This window comes from Pristiophorus japonicus, unplaced genomic scaffold, assembly GCF_044704955.1.
Source record: "Pristiophorus japonicus isolate sPriJap1 unplaced genomic scaffold, sPriJap1.hap1 HAP1_SCAFFOLD_33, whole genome shotgun sequence".
In the NCBI taxonomy this organism is placed as follows: Eukaryota; Metazoa; Chordata; class Chondrichthyes; family Pristiophoridae; genus Pristiophorus; species Pristiophorus japonicus.
In genome coordinates, this window is record NW_027253106.1 from 2,137,280 (window position 1) to 2,147,517 (window position 10,238).

The following is a 10,238-nucleotide window of genomic DNA, read 5'->3' on the forward strand; positions in this document are numbered from 1 at the left end:
AGTTGATAAGTATGAGAGGGGATCTCATACATCCATCTAAAGTACTGACATATAAAATGTGTCCCCTGAGTTTGGACTTTCCGATGTTGGGGAAGTCCAGAATCAGAGGACATATTCTAAGGATAAGTGGTAAGACATTTCGGATTGAGATGAGGAGAAACTGCTTCACTCAGAGACTTGTTAACCCGTGGAATTCCCTATGGAAAAGAATCGTTGATGCCAGTTCATTGTATCTATTCAAGAGAGAATTAGATATGGCCCTTATGGCTAAAGGGATCAAGGGGTATGGTAATAAATCTGGAAAGGGGTACTGAGTTGAATAATCATCCATGAACTTAATGAATGGTGGTGCAAGCTCCAAGGGCCGAATGGCCTAATCCTGCAACTATGTTCTATGTTTCTATAATTCTATGTTTCTTCCTCCTCAAATCCTCTTGCAATGAAGGCCAACATACCATTTGCATTCCAAACTGCTTGCTGCACCTGCATGTTTGCTTTCACTGACTGGTGGACAAGGATACCCAGGTCCCTCTGTACTTCGACATGTCTGAAGCCATAATCATTTAAATGATATGCTGTCCTTATGTTTTTCCAACCAAAGTGGATAGCTTCACGATTATGCACGTTCTACTGCATCTGCCATGTGTTTTCCCACTAACTCACCCTATCTAAGTCGCCTAGCAGCGTCTTTGCCTCCTCCTCGCAACTCACACTAGTTTTACTTCGTTGGCAAATTTGGAAATATTACAATTGGTTCCCTAATCACAATCATTTATATGTATTGTGAATAGCTGGATCCCAAGCACTAATCCCTGTGGTGCCCCACAAGTCTCTGCAGGCCACTGCACTCTCCTTGATTAATCCATGTATTTCTCAATGAACACTTATTCCGCCCTTAGAATGTTTTGCAGCAATTTTCCCAGAACCAAGTTTAGGCAGACTCCATCTGCCCTTTTATAATTTTTATGCAAATGTACAACAGTTGAACTCTTTCAGTCCTCCGGCACCACACCTGTGGCCAGAGAGGAATATAAAATGAATGCTAGCGCCTCTGTAATTACTTCTTTTGCATCAGTTAGCAGTCTGGGATACAGTTTAGCTAGGTCTGGGGAGATATCCACATTCAATGCTGCTACGTTCCTAAATAATTCCAATCTCACTATATATCTTTCATCTAATATTTCACACTCCTACAACCTGAATGCAATGTGGCATCGCCACTCCCTTTTCTGAAAACAGATGAACTTTAGTCAGGAAGAACTATTTCCAGGCCATCGAACTTCACGTAAAATTTACATTCACAATCTCTAATAGGCCTGACTCATCCTTTAGATAATGTCTTGCATTAATGTACATATAAAACATGTTCTGTGTTTCATTGATTTTACATAAAAACAATTTTTCCTGCTCTCTCTTTGCTTTCCAAACTTCCTTTTTAAATTTTACCGCCACACTTTCTGTACTCCGCTCGGGTTTCTGCAGAATTGAGCCCTTGATACTAACAAAACCCTCCCCTTTTTGCTTTAACTACCCTGTATGCCACTTTAATTCCTGGGGCTTTAGATTTATTATTCCCACTCTTTTTCTTTAAGGGAACATACTTGCTCTGTACCATCAAGTTCTCCTCCTTAATGGCCTCCCACTGCTATGAAACTGATTTACCTTCAACAGTTGTTTCCAGTCGACTTTGGCTAAATCATATCTCAGCTCAGTAAAACTGGTTCCCCCCCAATGAAACTTTTTATTCCTGGTCTATCTTTGTCCTTTTCCGCAACTACACAATATCTAACTGAATTATGATCATTCGCAGCAAAATGTTGTCAAATTCATACTCCGACCACCTGCCCAGCTTCATTCCCTCACTCTAAGTCCAGAACCTTTGTTGGGCTTGCTACATACTGGATGAAAAACACATTCTGCTGAATATATTTTAGGAAGTATTCATGCTCAATACCTGTCACATTAATTATATCCCAATTAATATTAGGGCAGTTGGAATCGCGTTGGTGTCACAGATTCGTTTTGCACGTAATTGAAGCTAATTCTTGCGAGTCCGAATATTATATTTGCCTCATCACAATAAATAACATCTTGTTATGAATTTTTGCTGATTAGTTGCCCAGTTTCAAAAGTTGTTTGGCTGATACACTCAGAATAAAGGGCCGCCCATTTCAAACTGAGATGTGGAGACATTTCTTCTCTCAGGGACTTATAAATGCCTGGAATTATTGGAGGCTGGGTCATTGAATATATTTAAGGCAATGATGGACAGATTTTCGAGCGATACTGGATTAAAGGATCGGGCATTGAAGTAGAGCTGATTCCATGATCGTGTCAGCCATGATCTTATTGAATGTCAGAGCAGGATCGAATGACCATATTGCCTACTCCTGCTCATATTCCTTATGTTGTTTTGTTCACATTTAGTTCATGTTCAAAACAAACACTGAAAATCATTCGGCATCAACCCACAGATTGAAGCTGTGATTTACGCAGCGAGAGATAGCATCGGCACACATGGCGGAATAGACAAGAGAGGTGGTTAGATCCAAAATGGCTTCAGACTCCAAAAGGCAGTGACAGGAATCTGATTGATAGCATTCAGTGGAGGGAAGTCGGTCGTGGTGTATTTCGCCCCGTGGCTTCGCTGGTCAAAGCGCTTTCTTTACAAAGGGGAAACCTGCGTTCAACTCCCAGTGGGAACCAGGCTTTTTTTTTTACAACGCACAATGGACGAATTTCTTCCCGTATGAAAGGGGAACAATCCTTTTCAACGTAACTGCGGCTGCAGTCGCTCCTATTCTGGATTAACGCTCTATTCGGTGCAGGTTGTCGGTCAAATCCCACCGCTGACATAATTTGTCAGGGCTAAATTTGGCCTCATCAAATAAAAACATGTTTTCTAAACAGTGCTGTGTGTGACTTTGCTGTGATCAGGGTCGTATTACCCGAGCTGATGTGGAGCGCCGTGATCGTATAGTGGTTAGTACACTGCGTTGTGGCCGCAGGAACCTCGGTTCGAATCCGAGTCATGGCAGAGTTTGCCTTTTATCTGCTGATGGATCATAGCAAAACATCAACCTTTACTATATGAAATAAATATTATTTTGTTGGCGGCAGAAACATATTTACTCATTCAAACGCGCCTCTTGACTGAGCTTTTTCTGCCTTCCTGAAACAATAGCCCTTTGCTTACAATTCTCCCCAAATAATTGTTGTGGCGGCTGCACTGTCTCCGTGGGCGAATGGAAAAGGCGCCTGACTTCGATGCTTACGAAGTCCGATGTTCGTCGTTTAATTTACCGTGTGAAACTTTTTTTCACTGTTCTGAACCTGTTTCAAAACCGATAATTTCTGGCGCTCTTTCACCTGAAGTAACGTAAGGCCTTCTACTGACAAAGGCTGATTGATAATGTTCAACATTTTTGCAACTTGGTGCACAAGCGGTGAGTTCAGTTTGGCGCAGGGAATTTCTGTTTGGATTCAAAAAGCAGAAAGCAGAATGATTGGTTACAATGTTCCAGCAATATGAGGTAGCAGAGTGCTTGAGGCGAGGAATATTCCAATCAATTGTGCGCTATATGCGCGGATTCGAATATAATCATCGTTGAACATTTCATGCCTCTGTTTGTTTTTTTAATCACTGTAATCTTCATGGCCAAATTAAGCTTTTGCTCTAAGTATGCTGCACTCAGCTCATTTCACGTCAAAAATTATAAATGTGTGCATTAATGGGAAACATTTGTCGGATTACGGTGAGTGGGACTAATTCGATACCATTCGCAGGGAAACAGCACAGGCAAGGTGGAAGGAAAACCTTTCGTCTACACTTTCAGTTAATTAGATTTCAATGCGTAATGAGTTTCGTTGTTTTATATCGGTGAATCTGCGGTCCAGCGATTTCATCTCGCGTTAGGATTTTCAGGGTTGAGCTGGGACAGATCCTGGGTGAAAATCCCACATTGTCGTCACTATGGTTTCGTCAAAAATCACCTTCTCACAGACGATCGGCATTGCAGAAAAGATTAACGTTACATTAAAAGCGAGTGAATTTGGCTTTCTTTCCCACATTTTTCGAAAGACAGAGCTTCACAGGAGCAACGTTCCAACCAACCAATTGAGTAAACATGTAGGCACTTTACATCCTTCCGAAATCAAATGTAAATTCAACAAATCGCATCCGAACCAGTGCTCCCGTTCTCTCGGACAGCAGATGCTGCTATTGGTTCTGCTTTTCACACGAACACCTGACCTGGACCATCATTTGTTTCTTTACCGCCCTACTACCACCCATTTTAGCGAGTCACTAAATGGGCGAATATTGACAAGGTAAAACTCTTCCATTACAGTAATGTCATTATTGGCCATTGGCTGAGTATTTTGGAAATATAAGGTGTATTATATATTACGGAGTATATTCACGAGAGAAATCCCTTCCATATGAAAAATGAATCAATATCGGGTCATGAGCTGTGTATATTAGAATGTGACTGGGGACTGAGTGTTCAGCGATTGTATTCATAGAATGAAACAATCCCATCTTGCGAAATAGGCGGTGTCTATTGGAACGTCAGTGAAACGTAAGTATCGGGGAGAGCATATGGAGAGGATGATTCCCTCCAATTGCAGTAATGTGTCAGAATTAGGTATGGGTGACGTTAATTGGAAATATAATAATAACATAAGAAATCGGAGCAGGAGCAGGCCATAAGGCCTCTCGACCCGTATGTACACAGGTGTATTTCTCTGAGAGCTCCCCATAACTCCTTATGCCCTTATCGGTTAAGAAACTGTCTATCTCTGATTTAAATGCATGCAATGACCCAGCTTCCAAAGTTCTCTGAGGCAGCGAATTCCACAGCTTTACAGCAATCTAGGAGTTGTAATTCGTTCTTGTCCCAGTTTTAAATGGGCGGCCCCTTATTCTAAGATTATGCACTCTAGTTCAATCTCCACTATCAGTGGAAATAGCGCCTCTGCATCAACCTTGTCAAGACTCCTCATAATGGTATACGTTTCGGTAAGATCACCTCTGAATCATCTGAATTCCAATGAGAAGAGGACAAACCAATCAAACTTTCCTTGTAACAATCAGCGGAATGAACCTAGTGAACCTTCTCTGAACTGCATCCAAAGCAAGTATATTCTTTTGTAAATTTGAAAACCAAAACTGTAAGCAGGGTTCCACGTGTGCTCACCAATACCCTGTCCTACTGCAGCAAGACATCCCTACTTTTATACTCCATCCCCATTTCAATGAAGGCCAAGATTCCCTTGTCCTTCCTCATCACTTGCTGCTACCTGCGTACTAAATTTTGTATTTCATGCACCAGGATCCCCAGGCCGTGCTCTACTGCATCATTTTGAAATTTATCTGCATTTAAAAATAACTTGTTCTTTGATTTTTTTCTGCCAACATGCAAACCTCACACGGTCCAACATTTTACTCCACCTTCCAAATGTTTTCCCACTCACTTAGCCTGTCTATGTGCTTTTGCAGGTTTTTTATGTTGTCCTCATGCATTGCCTCTCCACCAATATTTGTATCGTCACCGAATTTGTCGACGTTACACTCGGTCGCTTCATCCATGTCGTTAATATAGATTGTAAATAGTGTGGTCCAAGCACTAATCCCTGCGGCACCCCAAACATTACTGATTGCCAACCCGAGAATGAACCATTTATACCGACACTTTGTTTTCTATTCATTAGCCAACACGCTATCCAAGCTAATATATTAACCCCAATCCTGTGAACTTTTATCTTGTGCAGTAAGCTTTTATGAGGAACCTTGTGAAATGCCTTCTGTTATACAAATACACCACATCGACTGGTTCCCCTTTAACCATCCTGCACGTTACTTCCTCAAAGAATTACAGCAACTTTGTCAAACATCAATTCCCTTTCAAAAAACATGCTGACTCTGCCTGACCGAATTATGTCTTTCCAAATGTTCTGCTATTGCTTCTTCAATAATGGACTGCAACATATTTACAAAATCAACTGTTAGGCTAACTGGTTAGTTTTTTCTGCATTTTCTCTGCCTTCGTTTTTATACAGTGGCGTTACATTTGCCGTTTTCCAATCTGGTGGGACATCACCTGAATCCAGGAAATGTTGGTAAATTACAACCAATGCATTCACTATACCTGCTATACTGCTTCTCTTATGACACGAGGATGCAAGCCATCATGTCCATGGGATTGATCCGACTTTAATCCCAATATCTTACTGAGTACCATCTTTTTAGTGATTGTGATTTTGTGATAAATTACTCCGCCCCCCACCTCTATAGCCCTTGACTATCCACTGTTGGAATATTTGTAGTGTCCTCTACCGTAAAGAATGCAACAAATACTTGGTCAGAGTTTCTGCCATCTCCATGGTCCCCATTACTAATTACCTGGTATCATCCTCTAACGGACCAAAATTTACTTTAGTCTTTCTTTTCCTTTTTATATACCTGTAGAAACTATTAACATCTGTTATTATATTTCGTGCTAGTTTTATTTCATAATCTATCTTCCCTTTCTTCATCCTTTATTTTGTTATTCTTTGCTGGCTGTTAAAAGCTTCCCAATCTTCTGTCCTCCCACTAATTTTGGCCACTTTTTAAGCCCTTGTTTTTAACATCCTTTATTTCTTTCATGATCCACGGGCAGTTATATTTTCTTTTATACATTTTCCTCCTCAATTGAATATATTTTTCTTTAGAGTTGTGAAATATCTCCTTAAATGTTTGCCACTGTACATTAACCGTCCTGCACTTTAATCTGTTTTTCCACTCCACTTTAATCAACTCTGCCCTCATAGCTTTTTTTATTATCGTTTGTTTAAGCTTAGCACGGTGGTTGTAAATCCAACTTCTTCGCGCTCCATCTGAATTTGAAATTCGACCATGCAGTGATCACTGATTCCAATGGGAACCTTTACTAGCAGTTTGTTTACTAATCCCGTCTCATTGCACAGGACCAGATCCATGATAGCCTGTTATCTGCTTATTTCCAATTCGTACTGCTGAAGAAACCCTTCCCTTATTCAATCTATGCAATCTTCCTCAACCAATTTGATTTGTCCAATCAATATGCAGGTTGAAATCACCCATGGTTTACACCCATGTAAAGACCCTTTTTACCAGCCCCCACTATTTCATGTTTATTGGGCGACCAGCAGAGTTGTAATTGTTAGGGGGCATATAGATTACGCCCACCAGTGACTTTTACACTATTTATTCCTTATCTCGACCTAAACGGTTTCAATATCGTGATCTATTCCAGGCAATATTGTTTCTCATTATTGCAGTGAAATAATCCTTCATCCAAAGAGCTACCCAACTCATTTTCCATTCTGTCTGTCCTTCCGAATTTTCAAGTACACCTGAATATTTAGATCCCAGTCTTCGTCAATTGGCAACCACATCTCTATTCTGGCTACCAGATCATCCCCATTTGTAAACATTCGTGCCGACAGATCAGCAAATTTGTTATGAATGCTTTGTGCATTCACATAAAGAGATTCAAATGCATACTGATGTTCAACACGTTATACAATTATTTAGAGTACATAATCTTCCATTCGACCAATCAGGTCAATGCTTGTGTTTATGCTCCACAAGACTTTCCTTCCACCCATCTTCATTGAACTCATTCAACGTAACTGCCTCGTATGGTTATATATCCTATCCTTGAATGTTTCTGTGCATTTAGATCTTACCTTGTTTGTCTTCTCTTATGCACGCATTCGGAGTCAAGGATGTCTTGCTTCCACTCAAATATGAGTTCACAGTTGGCTGTTGAGAACAATGCGGTACTACAGACTCTGTCACAGGTGAGGCTGATGTTGGTTTTAGGGCCGGATGGGTGGGTGCTTCTATTGTCTTGAGCTCCTTCCGCTGTTTGTCCTTGGCATCTGCATGCTCCCAACGAACAGACTCGAGGTGTTCCTTGCCTTCACAGATGCTTCTGCACCACTCTTGAAATGTCTTGGGCTGCAGAATCCCAGATAGCGGTGGGGTTGTAGCAATTTTTCAAGGAGGCTTTGAGTGAGTCCTTGAAGCTTCTCCTCTGCCCTGCAAGGACTCGCATGCCGTGCTGGATCTCTGAGTCGAGCCCTTGTTTTGGAGTTCAGTATCGGGCATGTGGGCGATGTCGCCCGGCCATCGGAGTTGATGAAGGGTGGTCAATGTTTCGATGATGGGAATGTTGGTCTGAGCTCGAACACTGACGTTGAAGGTTCAATTGAACCAATATATTTTTGGATCTTGCTGCGCAAGCGTTCGTGTTACTTCTCCAGTACTATGAGTTGCCTACTTTACATAGTCCACGAATCTGAAGCATACAGCAGGGCGGGTTGACTATTCCTCTGTAGACAATGAGCTTGATGCCGGGTTTGACGCCCTGGTGTTCGAACACTCTCTTCCTCAGGCAACCGAAGGTTGCACTTTCAAACGGAAGGCGGTGTTGGACATTGAAAGTAGGCAGCTCAGGTATGGAAATATTTCACCTTGTCCAAGGCCTCGTCATGGATCTTAAAAATCGCGGGGGTGGGTATGGTGTATTGTGCGGCAAGGGCAGCTTGGTAGAAAACCTTTGCCTTACGGATGTTTTATTTAATGCCCAAACCCTCGTACGCTTTGGTGAAGTGGTTGACGATGGTTTAGAGTTAGACCTCCCACTGTCTGCTTCCTGTAATTCAATAACAGAGGATTGTGCGACCTTGGATCCAGACTGGAGGCAATGCAGGTTGAACAATTTCCCGTTAATTCTGCAAATTAGGTGAAATAAAGTGGCGAGCTTAATGAGGGTGAGAAGCATCATTGCAGAAAGGAAGAACGAGAAGAGCGTTGTTATGGCGACACAGCCTTGCTTGACCCCGGTTCGCATGGGTATTGAGTATCTGGTGGATCCGTTTGTCATGATCAAGGCTTGCATGTCATCGTGAAGGAGGCGGAGGATGGTGAAAATCTTTTGAGGGCAGCCGAATTAGAGAAGGACGCTCCATAATCCCTCAGGGTTGAGGGTATCGGAGGCCGTTGTTTGGTAAAAAAATGCAACTTATATAGGTGGATGCTGCCCTCTGCTTTTTTCTTGAGTTTGACGTGTGGTGAAGATCATGGCGACTGTCGCGCTCAGTGGGCGGAATATGTTTTGCGATTCTGGGAGGAACTCTTTAGCCAATGCGGGAAGATGATTGTGGAGGATTATTGTGATGATTTTCCATGTGGCAGACAGCAGGGGAACTCCTATTTAATTACTGCCATCAGAAATGTCGCCATTCTTGAAGAGGTTCACGATTATAGCTTCCCTGAAGTCCACTGGCATGCTCACCTCCTTCCAAGTAAGAGTATTGAGTGCATGGAATAGTGCCAAAATTGCTGCTTCGCCATGCTTAAGTTCATCGGCTGGCATTCCAGCTGCTCCTGTGGCCTTTTTGATCTTTAATTATCAGGTGGCCTTTTCAACCTCATGCCGGGCTGGTTTTGTGCTGAGGTGGTGGCGTGTAGCATTTTGTGGGATGCAAATGAGGACATTCACATCGAAGACATTATGTCGTTTTGGGATATCTCGATGTACTCTATCCAGCGGGCACTGATTGCGTCTCTGTCCTTGATAGCTCCCTCTGCATCCTTGGCCTCAGTGGGGTAAAAACTTGGCTGCTTGCACCGTAGGTGGTCTTGAATGTGCTAAAGAATCCATGCACGTCGTGTTTGTCAACTCGTTGCAGGATCGCCTACACTATATCCACCCATCACCTGTTATTATAAGGCGAGTTTTATCTTGGACCTCGGTCTGCAGACGTCAAAGAGCTGCTTTCTTGCCATCCAGTTGTGCTGCTGTTTTCAATTCAAAAATGCCTCGCATTTGTGCTTTATTAGCTCCTGGATCTCTTGGTCATTCTCATCTCACCAGTCTTGATGTTTCCTGATGGATTTAAGCAAGCGTCTCTTAACAGATGATAATTATGGAGACCTTTAAGGCAGACCAGGCTCTGTGGACAGTCAGTGTTTGCTGTTGACTGGACATCGTCAGTTTGTTTTGTTGCGATTTCAGAATAGAGCTTTCTTATCAGGGTTTTTCAATGCTCCTATGTTGCTTTTACTGCAGCAGCTATTCTGTGGCTGCTGCGATTATGTTTCTACATTAATTTAAATGCCAGAGTGGATTAGATAGTGGTCAGTCCAACATTCATCAGTTCCTGCCATGGCACTGGTGATAGGCACATCCTTGCGATCCATTGCT

The 10,238-nt window shown here is 42.3% G+C and overlaps 1 non-coding gene across 1 annotated transcript; it reads left to right on the forward strand.

Annotated features, from left to right (window-relative positions):
• Positions 1-2,965: 2,965 nt before the first annotated feature.
• trnah-gug (transfer RNA histidin (anticodon GUG)) lies at positions 2,966-3,037 on the forward strand. Its single transcript has one exon. It is a non-coding gene; the product is annotated as a tRNA-His (tRNA).
• Positions 3,038-10,238: the final 7,201 nt, after the last annotated feature.